This window comes from Odocoileus virginianus, chromosome 17 (genome assembly GCF_023699985.2).
Source record: "Odocoileus virginianus isolate 20LAN1187 ecotype Illinois chromosome 17, Ovbor_1.2, whole genome shotgun sequence".
Classification (NCBI taxonomy): domain Eukaryota; kingdom Metazoa; phylum Chordata; class Mammalia; order Artiodactyla; family Cervidae; genus Odocoileus; species Odocoileus virginianus.
This window is the reverse complement of record NC_069690.1, coordinates 3,097,229-3,119,379: the sequence shown is the minus strand read 5'-3', so window position 1 is coordinate 3,119,379 and position 22,151 is coordinate 3,097,229. Positions and strand designations below refer to the sequence as shown.

Sequence of the window (22,151 nt, the reverse complement as noted above, 5' to 3'; positions counted from 1 at the left end):
TAGAAAAGGCAGAGGAACCAGAGGTCAAATTGCCAACATCCGCTGGATCATCAAAAAGCTAGAGGGTTCTGGAAAAACATCTATTTCTGCTTTATTGACTATGCCAAAGCCTTTGACTGTGTGGATCACAATAAACTGTGGAAAATTCTGAAAGAGATGGGGATACCAGACCACCTAACCTGCCTCTTCAGAAACCTGTATGCAGGTCAGGAAGCCACAGTTAGAACTGGACAGGGGACAACATACTGGTTCCAAATAGGAAAAGGAGTGCATCAAGTCTGTATATTGTTATCATGCTTATTTAACTTATATGCAGAGTACATCATGAGAAATTCTGGGCTGGATGAAGCCCAAGCTGGAATCAAGATTGCTGGGAGAAATATCAATAACCCCAGATATGCAGATGACACCACCCTTATGGCAGAAAGTGAAAAACGAGCTAAAGAGCCTCTTGATGAAAGTAAAAGAGGAGAGTGAAAAATTTGGCTTAAAACTCAACATTCAGAAAACTAAGATCACGGCATCCAGTCCCATCACTTCATGGCAGATAGACAGGAAGACAGTAGAAACAGTGGCTGACTTTATTTTTCTGGGCTCCAAAATCACTGCAGATGGTGACTGCAGCCATGAAATTAAAAGACGCTTACTCCTTGGAAGGAAAGTTATGAACACCCTAGACAGCACATTAAAATGCAGAGACATTACTTTGCCAGCAAAGGTCCATCTAGTCAAGGCTATGGTTTTTCCAGTGGTCATGTATGGATGTGGGAGTTAGACTATAAAGAAAGCTGAGCGCCGAAGATTTGATGCTTTTGAACTGTGGTGTTGGAGAAGACTCTTGAGAGTCTCTTGGACTGCAAGGAGATCCAAGCAGTCCATCCTAAAGGATATCAGTCCCGGGTGTTTGTTGGTGGGAATGATGTTCAAGTTGAAACTCCAATGCTTTGGCCATCTGATGCGAAGAGCTGACTCATTGGAAAAGACCCTGATGCTAGGAAAGATTGAGGGCAGAAGGAGAAGGGGATGACAGAGGATGAGATGGTTGGATGGCATCACCGACTTGATGGACATGGGTTTGGGTGGAGTCCGGGAGTTGGTGATGGACGGGGAGGCCTGGAGTGCTGTGATTCATGGAGTCGCAAAGAGTTGGGCATGACTGAGCAACTGAACTGACCCTTACAAAAACATGAAAGTGGATCCTTCAGGCTGAAATGCAATAAGTAAAGAGCACTGGTAAAATTAACTAGAGGAGTGGAATGAGGGAATGGGAGGAAGGCTCCAGAGGGAGGGAATATATGTACACATTTGGCCGATTCACTTTGTTGTACAACAGAAACTAATATTGTAAAGCAATTATGCTCCAATTAAGAAACACAGTGAAGATGCATTTTTTATTTGTAACATTTTTTTCTACCTAATTTAAATAATAATAACAGAAAGCAATTATTATAAAGTGTGGGATGGACTTACAGTATGTAAAAATGTAGCTTGTCTGACAAATATAGCATAAGGGAGGAGGGAAAGTGTGAGATTAGAGAGGAGGAAAGACTTTATATATTATTGAAATTAAGATGATTTTTATCTGAACTAAATTGTCAATTAATATACTAATTGTAACTTATAGGGAAAGCTCTAAGAACACAACTTAAAAACAACCAACCAACCAAACCAACAACAACAACAACAAAAACACAAAGCAGTTAAAATAACATACTAGGAAAAAACTGTACATATATAGTACAAAAAGAGGAATAAAGGTGAAAAAAGCCATAATACATAAGGAAAACAAATAGAAAAATGAGGGTTATTGGGCCAAAGGGACATTTACCCTAGCAATTGAATTGAAAAACAGTTTTTTAAACATACATCTGATTTTCATTAAGGTTCTGAGAAAATAGGAATTTGTATGACCTTCCAAAATAGCAGTAGTTTCTTTCCATTGATGTCTGTCAAATTTTTTGTTTTAAGTAATTAATTTATTTTAATTGGAGGATAATTACTTTACAATATTGCGATGGGTTTTTGCCATACTTTGACCTAAATCAGCCACTGGTGCACATGTGTCCTCCTATCCTGAACACTTCCCTCCCCACCAGTGCAACAGCTTTGAGTGGCCTGCTTCATGCATTGAACTTGTTCTGGTCATCTATTTCACATATGATAATATACATGCTTCAGCTATTCTCTCAAATCATCCCACTCTCACCTTTTCCCACAAAGTCCAAAAGTCTGTTCTTTACATCTGTGTCTCTTTTGCTGCCTTGTATATAGGATCATTGTTCCCATCTTTCTAAATTCCATATATATACATTAATATACACTAATACTAGTGTTTCTTTCTAACTTACTTCACTGTATAATAAGCTTCAGTTTCATCCACCTCATTAGAACTGACTCAAATGTGTTCCTTTTTATAGCTGAGTAATATTACATAGTGTATATGTAACACAACATCCTTATCCATTCATCTACTGAAAGGCACCTAGGTTGCTTCCATGTCCTATATATTGTAAACAGTGCTGCAATGAGCATCAGGGTACATGAGACTCTTTCAATTATGGTTTCCTAGGTGTGTATTCAATAGTCATGTGAGATGACTACTCATATGGCTGTGAGAGATGGACTATATAGAAAGCTGAGTACTGAAGAATTGATGCTTTTTGAACTGTGTTGTTGGAGAAAACTCTTGAGAGTCCCTTCTACTGCACAGAGATCCAGCTCATCCATCCTTAAGGAAATCAGTCCTGAATATTCATTGGAAGGACTGATGCTAAGCTGAAACTACAATACTTTGGCCACCAGATGGGAAGAACTGACTAATTTGAAAAGACCCTGATGCTGGGAAAGATTGAAGGTGGGAGGAGAAGGGGACGACAGAGGATAAGATGGTTAGAGGCATCACTGACTCAGTGGGCATGAGTTAGAGTAAACTCCAGGAGTTGGTGATGGACAGCCAAGACTGGAGTGCTGCAGTCCATGTGGTCACAAAGAGCCAGACACAACTGAATGGCTGAACTGAACTGAGGTGTGTTTGCCAAGCAGTGGGGTTACTAGGTCTAATGGTAGTTCGATTTCCAGTTTTTTAAATAATTGCCACGCTGTTCTGCATAGTGGCTGTACCAGTTTGCATTCCCACCTACCGTGTAAGAAGGTTCCCTTTCCTCCACATCCTCTCCAGCATCTATCATTTGCAGACTTTTTGATGGTGGCCATTCTGAGCAGAATGAATTGGTACCTCTTTGTGGTTTTGATTTGCATATCTCTAATGATGAGGGATGTTGAGCATTTTTCATGTGTTTATTAGCCATCTGTATCTCTTTTTTGGAGAAATATCTGTTTAGCTCTTTTACCTACTTTTTGACTGGGCTATTTGTTTTTATGGAACTGAGATGCATAAGTTGCTTGTATAGTTTGGAGACTAATTCTTTGTCAATTGATTCATTTGCTATTATTTTCTCCCATTCTGTAGGCAGCCTTTTCACTTTGCTTATAAGTTTTTTTTTCATTATGCAAAACCTTTAAGTTTAATTAGGTTCCATTTGCATATTTTTGTTTTTATTTCCACTATTCTGGGAAGTAGGTCATAGAAGATCTTGCTGTGATTTATGTCAGAGAGTGTTGTGCCTGTTTTCCTCTAAGAGTTTTATAGTTCCTGGTCTTACATTTATATCTTGAATCCATTTTGAGTTTATTCTTGTGTATGGTGTTAGCAAGTGTTTTAGTTTTATTCTTTTAGACATGGTTAATTTTCCCAACACCACTTGTTAAAGGGATTGTCTTTTCTCCATTGTATATTTTTGCCTTCTTTGTGAAACATAAGGTGTCCATGGGTACATGGATTTACCTCTGAGCTTTCTGTTTTGTTCCATTGATCTATATTTCTGTCTTTGTGCCAGTACCATACTGTCTGAATTGAACTTCTGTTGTTTAGTGACTTTGTCATGTCTGTGTCTTTGTGACCCCATGGCATTTTAAGAGGGATGTTGCTAATAACCAATAAAGTACCAATCAAGTCTATCAAGTCTTACCTGTTCCTCTTTGTCAACTACAGTGCTGGAGGAGTTAGAAACTATTGGTGTGTAATAAGGCCTGTTGGGAAAATAGCAAATTTAAAGGACAGTAAAATACAAATATAAAGATATTTATGATTATATCCCATAGTTTATGCTTATTCAGGTAGACATAAATTACTGGGAAATGAGTAGGATTTTTGGAAAAATACATGAATTCCTCTTAAGCTTATATTTAATACAAATAATGCATAAATTTTAAGTTGTGTTGAAATGCATGTAATATCAGTAAAGTATTCACTGTCTATCTAAAATTGAAATTTAACTGAGATTTCAGTATTTTCATTTGCTAAATCTGTCAGTTTTACATTCTTTGTACTACTTAATGATTTTTTGCACTTAAAATCTTGCTTTATATGAGGAGCATTTTCCTTACTTTCTTTTTATCTTTTTCCCATCCATTTCCCAACTTTATCCATTCTGGATCATCATATTTTTAGATGCATTTCATATACATAGTAAAGAATTGGGTTTTGGTTTGTGTATTCTAATCATACCAATATTTCTTACTGAGTTAAAAATCATTTAAATGTATTAGTATGATTACTCTGTTTGCTCTCAATTCTTCCATATCATGTTTTCATTATGTGCTGATAAAAAGTTGTTACACACTGTTGGTTTTCAAAAAAAAAATTTTTTTTTCTCATTAAAGAGAAAGGACTACATTTTTATTCAAAAGCATCTTAGTGTTGATTATTCTTTGATTTACTCTCTGTGACATTGCCGTGAGCTTTCTGCTGCTCTTAAGCATTAGCTAATACCAGGTGGCTCACTCCACATGATTGTCTCTCGCTCCAGGTTTTCATAACTGCTGCTTCATTTCAGGTGAGGTAGGGGAATAGCACATTGCTATTATTAGTGTCAGTTGTTGTTCAGTTGTTCAATCATGTCCAACTCTTTGTGACCCCATGGACTGCAGCATGTTAAGTTTTCCTGTCCTCACTATCTCCTTGAGTTTTCCCAAGCTCATGTCCATTGAGTTCATGATGCCATCCAATCATCTCATCCTCTGTCACCCCCTTCTTCTCATGCCCTCAGTCTTTCCCAGCATCAAGGTCTTTCCCAGTAAACTGGCTCTTTGCATCATGTGGCCAAAGTATTGGAGCCTCAGCTTCAGCATCAATCCTTCCAATGAATATTCAGTGCTGATTTCCTTTAGGATTGCCTGGTTTAATCACCTTGCTGTCCAAGGGGCTCACAAGAGCCTTCTCTGACACCACAGTTTGAAGGTCCTTCTGTGTTCAATCATCTTTATGGTCCAACTCTCACAACCATACATGACTACTGGAGAAACCATAGCTTTGACTAATCCACTTTTCTGTATTATTTCCTTATTCCCAGATCAAACATGTGCCCCTTTTAAAAACTTTTCCTAAAACACACCAGATTTGAGAATGCCATACATTTCCTACCAACATTGACTGATACACGATGTATCATTAACAATGATATGATAATGAATAACAATGTAATTCATTAAACACACACACACACACACAGAGTATAACTCATTATAGTTGGTGACTACAAAGAGAAAGATCATTAAATATAGAAGAGAATTATGAAATACTTCCCAAAACTCAAAGGAAGAGATAGAGATAAAAATGAGAAAAGGTAAAATATAGGGTATGTAGATCACAGAAATATGTTTTGTACAAAAATCTCTATTTATCAATGAAAAACAGATGACAAAAATCATTCATAAAAGAATAATAGGAAAGCTGACTTGAAGAAACAAGACATTGCAAGTTGAAATGGACTTTGCTTAACTTGCACTGGAAAATACTCAGCAGCCACTAGACATATTATAGTGACCGATCATGGAGCTCTTTTCCCAGCAAATTCAATCTCATGACGCTTCAACACACCCCAAGACCTGGTCATTAGAAATCCATCAGATTTGGAAGATTGGATGGAATCTTCCTGTTCACATAGAATTTAAGATAAACTGTAAGGATTAAAAGACAAGGAAATACTTCAATTTCTTCAAATATGTAGGCTGGAAAAAATGAAGCTGCCTATAAAAGGTAGACTCTGGAGACCTGGGTTCAATCCCTGGGTTGGGAAGATCCCCTGGAGAAGGGAAATGTTACCCACTCCAGTATTCTAGCTTGGAAAATTCTATAGTCCATGGGGTCACTAAGATTCAGATATGACTGAGCGACTTACAGCTTCACTCACTATATGACAAAAATGTCTATAAGAGTAATAACCCTGCCACTTTGGTTACAATTTGCAGGTACCAAGCACCCTGTGACTACTCAGTAACATTCACCGGGGGAAGGAAATGAAAAAAAAATTAAACTGTCCTCAGAAATCTCAGTGACATTAAAATATCAGAAGAAAATTGAGTAATATTTACAGAGGAAAAAGAAATGTGACCTAGTTACTCTGTAGATAAAATAGTTTTCAGACATGGCAGATTTAGAAAATGCCTTATCTAAATGCACTTCCTAAAGAGAAAAAAACATTTATGCAAATGAAAATGATTCAGGTTAAAAATATATGTGTCAACTTATAGTATTATGTTTTATGATAGTAGTAGAATTATTGATCAGAGTAATATGCATGAAAAATTATCCTAAAGAAAGATTCAGTAGTGTGAATGATGTTCAAGGAAGCAATAATCAGTATATAGAAAAAAATAAGAGAAGTGACTAGAGATTCTGTTAATAAACTATGGCATACTCATATAATAAATTACTATGAAGTCATTAAAATTGTATTTTCAGAGACCGTTTAGTTGTCTTTTAAAAATGTTATAGTTTGAAATGAAGATACCAAAATACTAAGTAAATTTTGGTTTCAGACTCAGAAGCTTACCATGTTTTATAAGTTTCAAGATATTTAGATTTTCACATTTTAATATCCTACAAGAGGCATCCATTTTTTCAGTTAATGGGATCTTATAATATTTATTTATGACGGAATGAAAATAATAGAATTTGTTTACTTAAAGTCATTGATAAGGTCTTGCTAATCTTTGCAACCTTTCTTCCACACACATGAAATGCCTTTAAATTTATAGTGCTCAGTATACAATTTTATTATTGAATGACTGAAACAAACTGTGAATGGATATTCATTCCATCATATCTTCATGCTTCAGCATCCTAACACATTTTTTTCACAATCAAAAATAAGATAATTTTAATGATAAAAAATTACTAAAATTTGAGAAAAAAAATAAGGAAATTGAAACCAAATAGTATGATTTCCTGGAGAGAATACTGTAAGCAGTGCCTTTAAAAATGTAAGTGAAGTGATCTAGTGAGGTGGATGAACCAAAGACTGTTATATAGAGTGAAGTAAGTCAGAAAGAGAAAAACAAATATCATATGTTACTGTATTTATATGAAATCTGGAAAAATAATACAGATGAACCTATTTGCAGGGCAGCAGTAGAGATCCAGACATAGATAACAGACTCATGCACACAGTGGGGGAAGGAGAGGGTATGCTGAATTGAGAGTAGCACTGAAGCATATGTATTACCGCATGTAAAACAGGCAGTAAGAATTTGCGGTTTTGACACAGGAGTTCAAATCTGTGCTCTGTGACAACCTAGAGGGGTGAGAAGGGGTGGGGGGAGGCTCAGGAAGGAGCAGACATATGTATTGTTGTTCGGCTGCTCCGTTGAGACCGACTGTTTGAGACCCCATGAACTGCAGCATACCAGACACCCCTGTCCTTCACCAACTCCCAGAGTTTGCTCAAACTCATGGGCATTGAGTCAGTGATGCCCTCCAGTCATCTCATCCTCTGTCGTCCCCTTCTCCTCCTGTCTTCAGGCTTTCCCAGCATCAGGGTCTTTTCTAATGAGTCAGGCTCTTTGCATCAGGTGGCCAAAGTATTGGAATTTTAGCTAAGCCTCAGTCCTTCTTCTTTTTTTTTTTTTTTAGCATCAGTCCTTCTAATGAATATTCAGGATTGATTTTCTTTAGAATATATATATATACCTATGGCTGATTCATGTTGATGTATGACAGAATGCAACACAACAACTACCCTCCCCCAATTAAAAAATAAAAAAGTGTAAATGAATTGAAAAAGATTGTGCTTTTACATTGGACTCCAAATTACACTGATTTTATATTTAATTGGAGAAATAGACCCAAATCCTTCAGAGACTATGAATATTATTAATTCTCATGTTCTTTGTTACTGCTGACTTTTCCTGCAGTATGCTAATCTGACAACTATTGATTAGCAGAACTATAGGGAAGATTAAAAAGAATTCTTAAAACCTAAATCTTGTGCTGTTTTGAAGAGAGCTTTTGTCTTTGAAATTTAAAAGAATACTATTATGAAGTAATGTCTTTTTCTACTAAATCACATTTTCTAACTGTGCTTTAAAATCTGGAAACAATATTATAGCCAAATATCTTAAAATATATTATCTTCTCCCTATTTAGTTGTGGGAACCAGTGAACCAGTAAAGTTGCTCAGTCATATCCAACTCTTTGTGATTCCATGGACTGTAGTCTACCAGGTTCCTCAATCCATGGAGTTTTCCAGGCAGGAATACTGGTGTGGGTTGCCATTTCCTTCTCCAGGGGATCTTCTCTACCCAGTGATCAAACCCAGGTCTCCTACATTGCAGGCAGACGCTTTACGGTCTGAGCCACCAGGGGAACCCTTAGTTGCAGGAGTAGCCATGAATACCCTCAGCTATGAAGTCACATATAATTTTGATCAATATTTTGAGTAGGAACTTCTGGGCCTACTTAGTTTGCCCTAATTGCCTAGAAAGGTGATTAAACATATAACATAAAAATCAATATTAGCATCTTGACATCTAACTACCAACATGTCAGACTTAATTTGAATTTATATCAAAAACATATGGACAAGAATGGTTTGTTTATTTGGGGGTAAAAGAATATTATTGTCACCCTTCTGTTTAAAAATAAATGATGATAAATGATGCTTGATATGGAGTGAGTAGTAACTTTTCTATATTATGTATACCGCATTATCTAAAGTACGACTGCAATATTAAAGCTAATCATAGCTCATATAATTGTTTTCATGTTTAAGATACATAAAATTATTCAAATGCAGGACTTAACTTCTTAAGGCCCAGACATGCCAACATGCTTTGGTTACGGAGGATATCCTAATCGAAGAGAAATAACAAGAGTTTCGGAGTTGCTCAGATATGAGGTATGTGCCCTTGGGAAAATTATGCAATCACTTTCAGTCTTGATTTCCTCATTTGCCATCTAGAGATGATTGTACCTTCTCATAGATCAAGGGTTGAAAATTAAATAAAATCATATAGGTAAAATGCCCTATAACATGCTAGTCATATAGTCATTCTTAAACACCTTTAGATTTCTTTGTGTGTGTGTGTGTGTGTGTGTGTGTTGTGTGTGTGTGAATACAGAAGTGTTCAATTTGTAATAAAATTTCCTTGGGTAGTGGCCTTTCCTTCAGAAACAAATTGTTTACATTTTATCTACATATTTAGGAGAAAGCTACAAATTCAAGCACAGTCTATTCAATGAACATGAACAACCTAGAAAGTTCAAACTAAATCTGACAGATTTTCTTGCAGTTGCGAAGTTTTTGCACCACAAATGAATATCTTAATGCTCCACAAAGTGAACATTTAAATTAGAAATAATCTTTGCCAGAATTGTAAAGCCAAGGTTTGCCTTTAGTCTGTCTTTTCATCTGGGCTTCTACCCAGTTATCTTTTTTAATGCCCTTAGAAATTTGGTCAGAAATATGCCACTACTATGAATAGCAGCTTTGGTCTATGCTCTCAATTTGACCAATGGGCTTTGATATGGATCTGTTTCTGATAACGGATGGTACAGCTTCCTTGGTTCCTAAGAGCCTTCTGAGAAAAGTTTCTCTGCCTGGCTTTTGCCAGTCTTTTCTCTGAATCCCAACCTGATGGATACTGGAGTGCCAATACCTTCTGACAGAATTCACTGATTTTAGTTAACAAATTATCTGTTTATTTTTTCCACTATCAAACTCCCCGGGTTACTCGTCACAATCAAATGCGACTTTGGAAAGAATAGGTGATGATCTTGGGCCTGAATTCTCTACCCTTGCTGAAAACTGAAGTTGTTCCTACTGTATTGGCATAGCTGACACCCTGTCAATCAATTGTAAGGCAACTATAATTCCCAAGTTAATACAAAAGATTTTCTGATAGCTTCAAAAAATGCTATGAAAAAAATATATATATTTTAAAGTTTTACTTTATATTGAACTATAGTTGACTAACAATGTTGTGATTGTTTGAAATGTACATCAAAGTGATTCATATATGTATATATATGTACCTATTCTTTTTCAAGTTATTTTCACATTTAGGTTGTTACATAATGGTAAGCAGACTTCCTGTTCTATATAATAGGTTCTTATTGGTTATCAGCTTTAATTGTAGTAGTGTGTACATATCAATCTTAAAATCCCTAACTGTTCCTTTCCCCCAGACTTTACCCAAGTAATGATAAATTCCTTATCTAAGTGTGTGAGTCTGTTTTTGTTTCATAAGTAAGTTCATCTGTATCATTTCATGTTAGATTCTGCTTATAAGTGATATCATACAATATTTCTATTTCTCTGACTTACTTGAAACAGTATGACAATCTTTAGGTCTATCTATGTTGCTGCAAATGGCATTATTTCATTGTTTTTAATGGCCAAGTAATATTCCATTGTATGTATGTGCCACATCTTTTTTATCCATTTCTCTGTTGAACATTTAGATTGCTTCCATGTCTTGGCTATTGTAAACAATGATGCAATAAACATTGGGGTGCATGAATGCTTTCAAACCATGTTTTTCTCTGAATATATGCCCAGAAATTGATGCCTTCTAACTGTGCAATTGGAGAAGGCTCCCGAGAGTCCTCTGGACACCAAGAAGATCAAACCAGTCAATCTAAAGGGAAATCAATGCTGAATACTCATTGGAAGGACAAGTGCTGAAGCTGAAACTCTAGTATTTTGGATATAGAAATTGTTATATCTTCTTCTTGGATTGATCCCTTGATCACCATCTTTGTCTCTTAAAACAGTCTTTATTTTAAATTCCAATTTGTCTGATACAAGTACTGCTACTCCAGATTTCTTTTGATTTTCATTTTCATGGAATACCTTCTTCCACCCCTTCATTTCAGTCTATATGTATCCCTAGGTCTGAAGTGGATCTCTAATAGGCAGTTTATATATTGGTCTTTTTGGTGACAATTCAGTCAACTTATCTTTCAGTTGCATCATTTATCCCATCTACACTTAAGGTAATTATCAATATATATGATCGTATTGACATTTTCTTAATTGATTTGGATTTGTTTTTGTAGGTCTTTTTTTTTCCCTTTTCTGGTGATTTGATGACCTTCTTTTGTGTTGTGTTTAGGTTGTTTTATTTTCTTTTTGTGTGTGTATCTGTTGTGTTTTGGGGTTTTCTCTTCCCAAGAGGTTCTGATTCAGCAGTCTATATGTATACAAGTTTGTTTTAAATTGTTGGTTTCTTCCTGCAAATCTTGTCTGGTCATGCTAAATTCTATTAGGCTTTGTCCCTGCACTGAGGCATAGCCAACACCCCCCCTCCCCCCAACCATCTCTTCAAGAAACCCTCTGATACTAGAAGGTAGGTGTGGGTGAGTCTTTTATGAGGTTGGTGTTTTTTCCCCCCACCTCCTGGGTCCTAATGCACACAAAAATTTGTGTGTGCCCTCGAAAGTGGAATTTTTGTTTCCCTGTACTTGTAAAAGCCCTGCAATCAAATCCTGCTGGCCTTCAAAGAAAGATTCTCTGGGGACTCCTTTTCCCATTGCTGGACTTCCAGTCTGGGAAGCCCAGCACAGGGCTCACAACCTTCACTCCAGTGGGATAATTCTGTTGTATACTTATTGGCCAAGTCTGTGGGTACCCACCTGGCAGGTATGGGATTTGATTCTATAATACTTGCACCCTTCCTACAATTTCACTGTGGCCTCTCCTTTGCTTCAGGTGACAGTATCATTTTTGGTATGTTTCAGTGTTTCTCCATCAATTGTTACCCAGTAGCTAATTGTAATTCTGGTGCTTTCTCAAGAAAGAATGCAGGTACATCCTTCTACTCTGCTATCTTAAGCTAATCTACTCAACACTAGAAAAATATTAATGCAACAAATCTCACATGATTTATAAAAAAAGTATAGTCACAGAGGAAAATCACAAATTTAGGGAAGATATAGGTTCCAGGAAAGAATGGAAAGTCTTAAAAATGGACAAACTATCTTATAAATAAAATAGATTAAAGAATATCAAAGCATGTTTAGCTTATTTTTACATTTAAAAAAAGAAAAGTCACTTAAAACTTGATTGGAAAATAGTGAATGAGTTCTTAAAGTATGTTAAGGCTTTTCATGTATTTGAATGAAAGATAGAAATATTGAGGTTTTAAAACACTTCCAGAATATATATGTATAGATATAGATACAGATATATCTTACAAGGGAAAGAATCTGAATATATTGTTTTTGATATGTCATAAAAAAGAAAAAAAGATTTAACAAAATTATTTCAGTTCAACAGACCAGAGGTAAGGGAAGAATAAAAATACAGCTAAGAAAAACACATATGTATTTATTAAGTACCTTATTCTGCAATGGTAAAAAAATAAATAAAGTCTAAATATAGTATAATTTTGAAAAGAAGTATGTTTACTACAAAAACACTTAGAAAAGTTGGCAGTAAGGAGATAGAATACACTGAACTGGTCAAAATCCTGTGATCTGAGACATCTGTTTCCACTGGTTTCACAGGCAGTTTAAATCAAATGAAATCAAACTACATAGAACTGACAATCTTTATTTATAAAAGCATTTCAGAGAAATAAACCATCTTATTTTTTGAAAGTACAACATATACTATATTAATCATGAGAATTTTGAAGTTACTTTAGTCACTACATGATAAAGTTACTGTCTTCACTCATCGCTCTTCAGCATCACCCTAGACAATCTGGTAAACATGGAGAAAGGAGGAAAGAAAAAAAGAAAGGAAGGGAGGAAGGAAGGGAAGCAAATGTGAAATGAAAATAGAACAAATGATAAGACAGGATAAAAACATTTTATGCATACATATAGCATTGATATCTTCATAGCAACAAATATGAGAACATGAACAGTCAGATGATCAATCAGGCAAAATTAATAGGAATTCGGCAAAGTTATTAGGTAGAAAACAAAAATACTTACATAAACATAGGTACATGAAAATAAAACTCCATAAAATATAACAAAAATAAACATTTAGAAAATTTTTAAAATTCTATTTATATCAGCAATAGAATCTATATGAAAATTAGAAATAAATTTAACAAAATGATACCTAAGGAGTAAAAATAATATCAACATACATGAAACTAGACAGAAATCAAAACAGAGCTATACCATGTCCATGGCTAGAAGGTGCCAAACTCTAAAAGAAACACCCTCCAAACATCAAGTATCAAACTGAAGAAACTGGACATAGAAAGGAATAAGCAAAAATGAAGAGGAAAGAAGAATTTATACAGATAAAATCTGATATTATTCTGGTAAAATATAATTCCTCCACATCATAAACAATAATACGTTTTACAATACAATGACCAGTATTTTAAGAAAATGTCATGAAAATTGACTGAAAGGGGGATAGAAAACTTGAATAGACTATCTGAAAGTGAAAGTCAAAGGATGGATACGCCCATCTGAATGGAGAGTTCCAGAGAATAGCAAGGAGAGATAAGAAAGCCTTCCTCAGTGAGCAATGAAAAGAAATAGAGGAAAACAATAGAATGGGGAAGACTAGAGATCTCTTCAAGAAGGTTAGAGATACCAAGGGAACATTTCATGCAAAGATGGGCTGAATAAAGGACAAAAATGGTATGACAGAAACAGAAGAAATTAAGAAGAGGTGGAAACAATACACAATAGAACTGTACGAAAAAGATCTTCACGACCCATATAATTGCAAACAAAGCTACTGGAGGTGATGGAATTCCAGTTGAACTATTTCAAATTCTAAAAGATGATGCTGTTAAAGTGCTGCACTCAATATGCCAGCAACTTTGGAAAACTCAGCCGTGGCCACAGAACTGGAAAAGGTTCATTTTCATTCCAATCCCAAAGAAAGGCAAAACCAAATAATACTCAAACTACTACACAATTGCACTCATCTCACATGCTAGTAAAGTAGTGCTCAAAATTCTCCAAGCCAGACTTCAGCAATATGTGAACCGTGAACTTCCAGATGTTCACGCTGGATTTAGAAAAGCAGGGGAGCCAGAGATCAAATTGCCAACATCTGTTGGATCATTGAAAAAACAAAAGAGTTTCAGAAAAAAATCTATTTCTGCTTTATTGACTATGTCAAAGCCTTTGACTGTGTGGATCACAATAAGCTGTGGAAAATTCTGAAAGAGATGGGAATACCAGACCACCTGACCTGCCTCCTGAGAAACCTGTATTCGGGTCAGGAAGCAACAGATAGAAATGGGCATGGAACGACAGACTGATTCCAAATAGGAAAAGGAGTACATCAAGGCTGTATATTGTAACCTTGCTTATTTAAATTATATGCAGAGTACATCATGAGAAATGCTGGGCTGGAAGAAGCACAAGCTGGAATCAAGATTACTGGGAGAAATATCAATAACCTCAGATATGCAGATGACACTACCCTTATGGCAGAAAGTGAAGAAGCACTAAAGAGCCTCTTGATGAAAGTAGAAGAGGAGAGAGAAAAATTTGTCTTAAAGCTCAACATTCAGAAAACTAAGATCATGGCATCTGGTCCCATCACTTCATGGAAAATAGATGGGGAAACAGTGGAAACAGTGGCAGACTTTGTTTTTTGTTCTCCAAAATCACTGCAAATGGTGATTGTAGCCATGAAATTAAAAGATGCTTACTCCTTGGAAGGAAAGTTATGACCAACGTAGACAGCATATTAAAAAGCAGAGATATTACTTTGCCAACAAAGGTGTGTCTAGTCAAGGTTATGGTTTTTCCAGTAGTCATGTATGGATGTGAGAGTTGGATGATAAAGAAGGCTGAGCGCCAAAGAATTGATGCTTTTGAACTGTGGTGTTGAAGAAGACTCTAGAGAGTCCCTTGGACTGCAAGGAGATCCAACCAGTCCACCCTAAAGGAAAATAGTCCTGAATATTCATTGGAAGGACTGATGTTGAAGCTGAAACTCCAATACTTTGGCCACCTGATGCAAAGAGCTAACTCATTTGAAAAGACCCTGAATGCTGGGAAAGATTGAGGGTGAGAGGAGAAGAGAATGACAGAGGATGAGATGGTTGGATGGCATCATCGACTCAATGAACATGAGTCTGGGTAAAGTCCAGGAGTTTGTGATGGACAGGGAAGCCTGGCGTGCTGCATTCCACGGGGTTGCAAGGAGTTGGACAGGACTGAACAACTGAAATGAATGGAAAGAACTTAAGAACTTGAAAATTTAGTACATGATTTATTGTCTTCAAAATTCATCAGATAAACATTTCAACAGAAAATTATATCAAATCATTCATTCTGTTATCAAAATTCTTTGATAATCCTGAAAAAGATAAACATTTTAACAAATTAGTATAGGTGTAGGGTACTTCAATACATTATCCTCCCAGAATAACACAGGTTCTACAGACCTATGTTTTCCAGTTTTATAATCTATCCACCTCAGAACCATCTAAAAGTTTATTTCTCTAATTCATATTTCTTGGCTGTGGCTCACTTCTGCAAAATCAGAATCTTTGAAAAGAGTAAGAGAGAGTATGTGGGCATGTAGGTGGCCAGACAGGCTATGATCTTCTCGATCGGCTCACTATGTCATTCTGATGCATGCATACTGAAGTTTTGAACCTAGCTATAAACCACTTTAAGTAATGAATATAGTAATACATATTGTATAAAATGTAAGAAAATCAAGTATGGAATAGAAGCAGCTCTGAAAGAATACATAAAAACATAAGCACTGATTATCTCTGGACAGTATTTTGATTAATTCCACCCCCCCCCCAAAAAAAAAACCTCTACAAATTCATCCATGCCTTACATGAGGTACAATATTAATATAATTCACAATACTTGGAAAATACATTTTTACATTGTTTTCTTTCATTCAACAAGCTGAGGTTATATAGGAGATAAAAAAAAAAATGGCGTTGTAGACCTTAAAATATACCAGATAACAATTTTTTCATTTCTATTTTGTAGAACTAGAATCAATAATGATTTATGTAAACTGAATTAAGTCAAATCTGTAGCAGGAGAATAACCAAAAAGACACTTAAATGCCTCTTCCATTTCCAATTTTAAAGTTTTCCCATTATGCTTAAAAATCTTAATAGCAAATGAGAAATCTGTGTATATTATTGATCAATTGAATTTTTTTGTAATGAAGTGAAACATTTTACATTCTCAAATGCTATGAAGTACTATGAATTAACTACACTGAACATTTCACTGACCAATAATTTCAAATTCTGCTTTGTGTATCTCCAATGAGGATTTTATGTGTGAACATGCTTATATAACTTGATGATTCAGACAATAGCTGAAGCTGTTCTAACAAGAACATCAACAGATGTTCTCTAAAGTATCTGCAGTATGCCATTTATATCAGCTGGACATGTGTGCTAAGTCATTTTAGTCATGTCTGACTCTCTGAGACCCTATGGACTGCAGTCCACCAGGCTCTTCTGTCCATGGGATTCTCCAGGCAAGAATACTGGAGTGTGTTGCCATTTCCTTCTCCAGGATATCTTCTTGACCCAGGTATCGAAACTGTCTTTTTTGTCTCCCTCCTGCATCGTCAGGCAGGTTCTTTACCACTAGCCCCACCTGGGAAGCCCCAACTGAGCATAAATTAGCTGAAATTGTATTCACTTTTGTCATTACCTCATTATTCCTTGTTAACGAACATGTTTTATTGAAACATTTACATACTTTGCTAATACATTTGTCTTAGTTTCCTCCCCTCCTCCCCTAGAGGGCTTCCCAGGTGGCACAGGTGCAAAGAATCTGCCTGCCAATGCAGAAGATGCAAGAGACACAGATTTGATTCCTGGGTCGGGAAGATCTCCTGCAGTAGGAAATGGCAACCAACTCCAGTATTCTTGCCTAGAAAATTCCACAGTCAAAGGAGTCTTACAGGATATGTCTGTTGTGTGGCAAAGAGTTGGAGATGACTGAGCACACACATGCCAGCCAGCCAGCATCTTGACCATACGGGCTAGTAAAGCTTGTAATTGAGGTGGGGTCAATTTACTCTGGGGTAACCTTGCTCTAGAGGGCATGACTTGACATTATCTTTATAAGCAGAGACAAGATTACATAACCCTGTATATAGAGAAAATCTCTAGAATATACATAAGCTACCTCCCTCTTTCTTACACTGGGCTGAATTTGCTTATCTGTATAATTCTCTTCTTTCTTTCTCTCAAATATCTAATACAGTCTTCACCTACAATGCAATGAAGCCACCAAGGATAGACAAATGTCAAAACAGCCATTAAGGATTGACAAACCAACAAGGATGCTCATTTAACAAGATGGTAAGAGACAGTGTAACATAACTACATATGTGGCATCATTTGAATTAATACTAGCAATATTCAGGATGGAGTAAATTACTATAAACCAGGCATTTTACATAAATTTTCTTTGATTCTTATAACAATGCTAAAATGTAAAAATTGTTTTCCAAATTCTATACATATGATCAGAGTGGGTAAGTAACTTTTTTAAAGTCACACAGGCAGTAAGTAGTAGGGTTCAAATTCATTTCTGTCTTTTGTCAACATCTGTGTTTGTTCCATTTCTCCAAAGTGGCTCACCACATTAAGCAAATTGTTACATTAATCACATACTTAGTATTTAAGCTTCCTCATATTTAATAAAATTATCAACTGCCAGTAATATCATTTAATTCTAATATAACAGCTCTCATATATTTCAGCATCTGAAATGAACTTCCACAGAATTACTAGCAGCCACTTAAAGCAATGCATTTCAAAATATATACAAGATGGTTCATAATTCAGACTAATGCTTTTCCATTAAAAAAAAACTATTATAGGCAATAAAAAAAATCAACATTGGTCTTTCAAAGTTAACATGCATAAATACAAAATAAGCATCATAAGACTACTGTCAGATGGAGAATACAACCTTAGTGACTATAACTGAAAACCAGAGTAATGTTTAAACCACATATGATCTTATAAATCAGTTAATTTCATGATATTCCTAATGTTTTAATCATATGCATGTGGCCAGTCACACAAGCCACAACCCTGATTTTCAACCCCTTTCCATCTATACTATTAAACTCCAATCTTGATAATTAGGATTAGGCCTTCATTAATACTCAATTCCTTGGTGACTCAGTCAGTAAAGAATCTGCATGCAGTGCAGGAGACCCAGGTTCAGGAAGAATCCCTGGAGAAAGAAATAGCAACCCCTTCCAGGATTCTTGCCTGGAAAATCCCATGGACAGAGGAACCTGGCAGGCTACAGTCCATGGGGTCACAAAGAGTTGAATAGGACTTAGCAACTAAACCATTATCAATACTCAATTCACATGTGAGAATGCAAATGCTGTTTGATTGTTTTCTTGTATTACCATATGTGTCTAGGCATTAAACTAATTGAGCTGTGTGAGATGTGTAAGATTTGTTATCAACAAAATGATCTCACAAATAACTGTTTAAAGAAGTATTTGAGTTTAAATTTAAGTTCAAAGAAATGTTTTGAACTGGTTTTAATTATCTGTTTTCCTGATTATAATTTTTTAAATTTTTCTACAAAAATAAAAAAGATAACAAAAAATAATTACAGAAAATTAAATAATGGGATTGTATCTCAGTCAGTGCCGATGGAAACAGTATGAACAGATATGAGTTTATTGTGGAAGTAGAAAGGCAAGATTTACTAATGATTTGGAGGACAAGGGGAAAAAAAATGAATCAAGTATAACCTCCAAGTTTCTGTTTTAACTAAGGTATGTTTATTTTACCATCACTTACGAGGACAGGAAGTCTGAATGAAATGATAAAAAATAAATGCTGAAATAGAAATTTAGATATTAAATATAAAAAGTGAAAGATATATAATAGGAAATATAAGTTTGGGGCTCAGAGTAAAGAAATGGCTTCAAGACGTAAATTTGGTAGTCACCTGCATTTGGATGACATGAAATTGTGAAAAATGAATGATATTAACTTGGGTAAGAATATAGAGAAAAGATGAAGCTAAACTGGTTTTAAAAAGCTGAAAAAGATGGGCTGGGGATAAAGAATAAAAATTGAAAGAGCATATTTTCACTAAAGCAAGGCAAGGAGTGTTTCAAGAAGGAAGGAAAGAAGGCCAAAGCCCTCTCTGCTCATATGATGCAGGGCAGAGTAGTCCTGATCAGATATAACACAGTGCTTGTAATTAACATTCTAATACATGCAGTCTCAGGGTGGTGAACTCTACATTAGTGTAATTGAAGAATGGGTGAGCAATTTTAGTTTTAGCCATATTCTAAACTCAATTCAGTTCAGTTCAGATCAGTCGCTCAGTTGTGTCCGACTCTTTGCGACCCCAAGAATCGCAGCACGCCAGGCCTCCCTGTCCATCACCATCTCCCAGAGCTTGCTCAAACTCATGTCCATCGAGTCGGTGATGCCATCCAGCCATCTCATCCTCTGTCGTCCCCTTCTCCTCCTGCCCCCAATCCCTCCCAGCATCAGGGTCTTTTCCAATGGGTCAACTCTTCACATGAGGTGGCCAAAGTATTTGAGTTTCAGCTTCAGCATCAGTCCTTCCAACGAACACCCAGGACTGATCTCCTTTAGGATGGACTGGTTGGATCTCCTCGCAGTCCAGGGGACTCTCAAGAGTCTTCTGCAACACTGCTGCTGCTGCTGTAAATCGCTTCAGTCGTGTCCGACTCTGTGCGACCCCATAGACTGCAGCCCATGAGGCTCCACCATCCCTGGGATTCCCAAGGCAAGAACACTGGAGTGGGTTGCCATTGCCTTCTCCAACACTAGATAGCCCCCAAACACTAGATAGATATTCCCTCTCCCAGGTCTGTGAAGGAAAGGCCTCCAGCTAGAGGTGAACACGAAGGCCCCGTTGCATGGGACGCTGTGGTCCTGGTTCGGGGTGTACACAGCCCCTTAGCCTTCATGCGGTTTTATCAGCCGAGGCCAGTATTGGTAAAGATTGCAGAAATCTTCAATTGCCAAGGCTGTGCAAAAGGATTGTTGAACTTGGTGGCACGTGCTGAGGTATTCCGTATGTCTTCACGCCCCCGCCCCCCACCCCGGGAAAATTCGTAGCCGAGACTCCCTCTGTGCCCTGGAATGGCTCACAGACACTAGAGGTGTCTGTGGCATGAGTGTCTGATGCACGGACGCCCACGGAGCGGCCACAGAGCCCGGGTCTGGAGTGAGGGTGGGTGCCTGCGGAGCGTCTGCCAGCCGCGGGCAGGCGCGCAGGTGATCGTGGAGCCACGTGGCCTGCAGTCCAGGCAGGTGGTGCTGTGACCTCGGTGATGACCCCACTGACCTGCACAGGCACTCAGGGTCTGTTGCGGAGCCTGAACCCGCAGGGCATGCATGCCCCTATCAAGATTCCTAAAACCATATTTGTAAGATCTCTATGCTATGTAATAACACCGATTTTGAGGACTAAGAAGGATATGAACATCTTCAGGGGGCCATTAATCTATCTTTCAAGCTATTAATATTTGATTTAGTTTCATATTTATATGTATGAATTATCTATGGTTTTATTTTTCTTGCTGTTCTTGTTTGATTTACGTATTGCATTTACAGTGGCCTCAAGTTAGACAATCTTCTCATTTTCTCCTACATAGATGATGAATACATTGAAATGATCTGTTTCTTCAAAATTTCTTGAAAATAGAAACTGCTTGTAAAATTGTCTCATTGTAATGTTGCCTTTTAAAAATAACTTCTATTTTTTCTTACTTCAGGCTTTATATTTATTCTGTCTCTATATTTCTTCTTGAGTTAGTTACAATAAGTAAAAATTTTCTAAGAATTCATACATTTTAACTAAATTTTACAACTTGTGTAAAAGTTGTTCAAAACTGGTAAACTTACTACTACACTGGGATATTTTAAGTTATGTGCCCTAAGACACCATTATTTATTCATACTTCTTTGCTTTTATTCTTAATAAATTTTATCACTGTTTCACTTATTTTATTAATCTTTCAAATAACCACTTCTAAAATTTTGTACATTCTCTATATTTTATGCTTTTTTGTGTGTGTGTTCTTTAATTTTGCCCATATCTATAAGGTTATCTTCTGATTTCTGAAGGATTATTCTGTATTTTTCCTAAAATCTTAGTCCAGACATTTAGCTTATTAGTTTTCTGTGTCTTTTTAAATATAAATATTTTGTGCTATGAGTTTCCTTCTAAGTTACACTTAATTATACATTGTCATTATTTCATTTACCTAAAAATGATAAGTATTATTTTTAAAATATAGCTTTGCTAGGTAAACTATTCTAGATTAATAGTGACTTTCTCTCATAACTTTGAGTATTGGATTCTAATGCTTGTTTCTTTTTTTCTATCAAAAAGTAATTTATCAGTCTAATTGCCTTTGTTTCGTAGGTAATCTAAATTTTTGTTATTCATCCCTCTTCCTGTCTGACTTCAAGATTAGATTTTGTTTTATCTCTGTCACATTGCATTTTTAATAAAATATTTTAAGTGATTTTTCTGTATGTTTTCTTATCTATATTATATAATTAAATAGTATATTATATATTTATCTTCTGATAGAGGTACTTTATTAGTTTTAAACAAAAAATATTAACATTTCTTCATATATTGCTTCTTTATTACATTTTTCTGAGATTTCATGAGGATGACTGAAACTTTTATTCTTTATCTTTTACATTTATTTTTATATTTTACATCTTTACGTAGAGAAGGAAATGGCAACCCATTCCAGTATTCTTGCCTGGAGAATCCCATGGACAGAAGAGCCTGACAGGATAGTCTGTGGGGTTGCAAGAGTCGGACATGACTTAGCATTAAAATACTA

General features: G+C 36.1%; 1 long non-coding RNA gene across 1 annotated transcript in view; it reads left to right on the top strand.

Moving 5' to 3' along the window:
* Positions 1-22,151, top strand: part of LOC110133121 (uncharacterized) — a 40,096-nt gene that overhangs the window by 7,814 nt on the left and 10,131 nt on the right. Inside the window, exons 2-3 of the long non-coding RNA XR_002312688.2 lie at positions 9,135-9,236; positions 17,531-17,628. This is a non-coding gene — a long non-coding RNA (uncharacterized lncRNA). The remainder of the gene's footprint in view (positions 1-9,134; positions 9,237-17,530; positions 17,629-22,151) is intronic.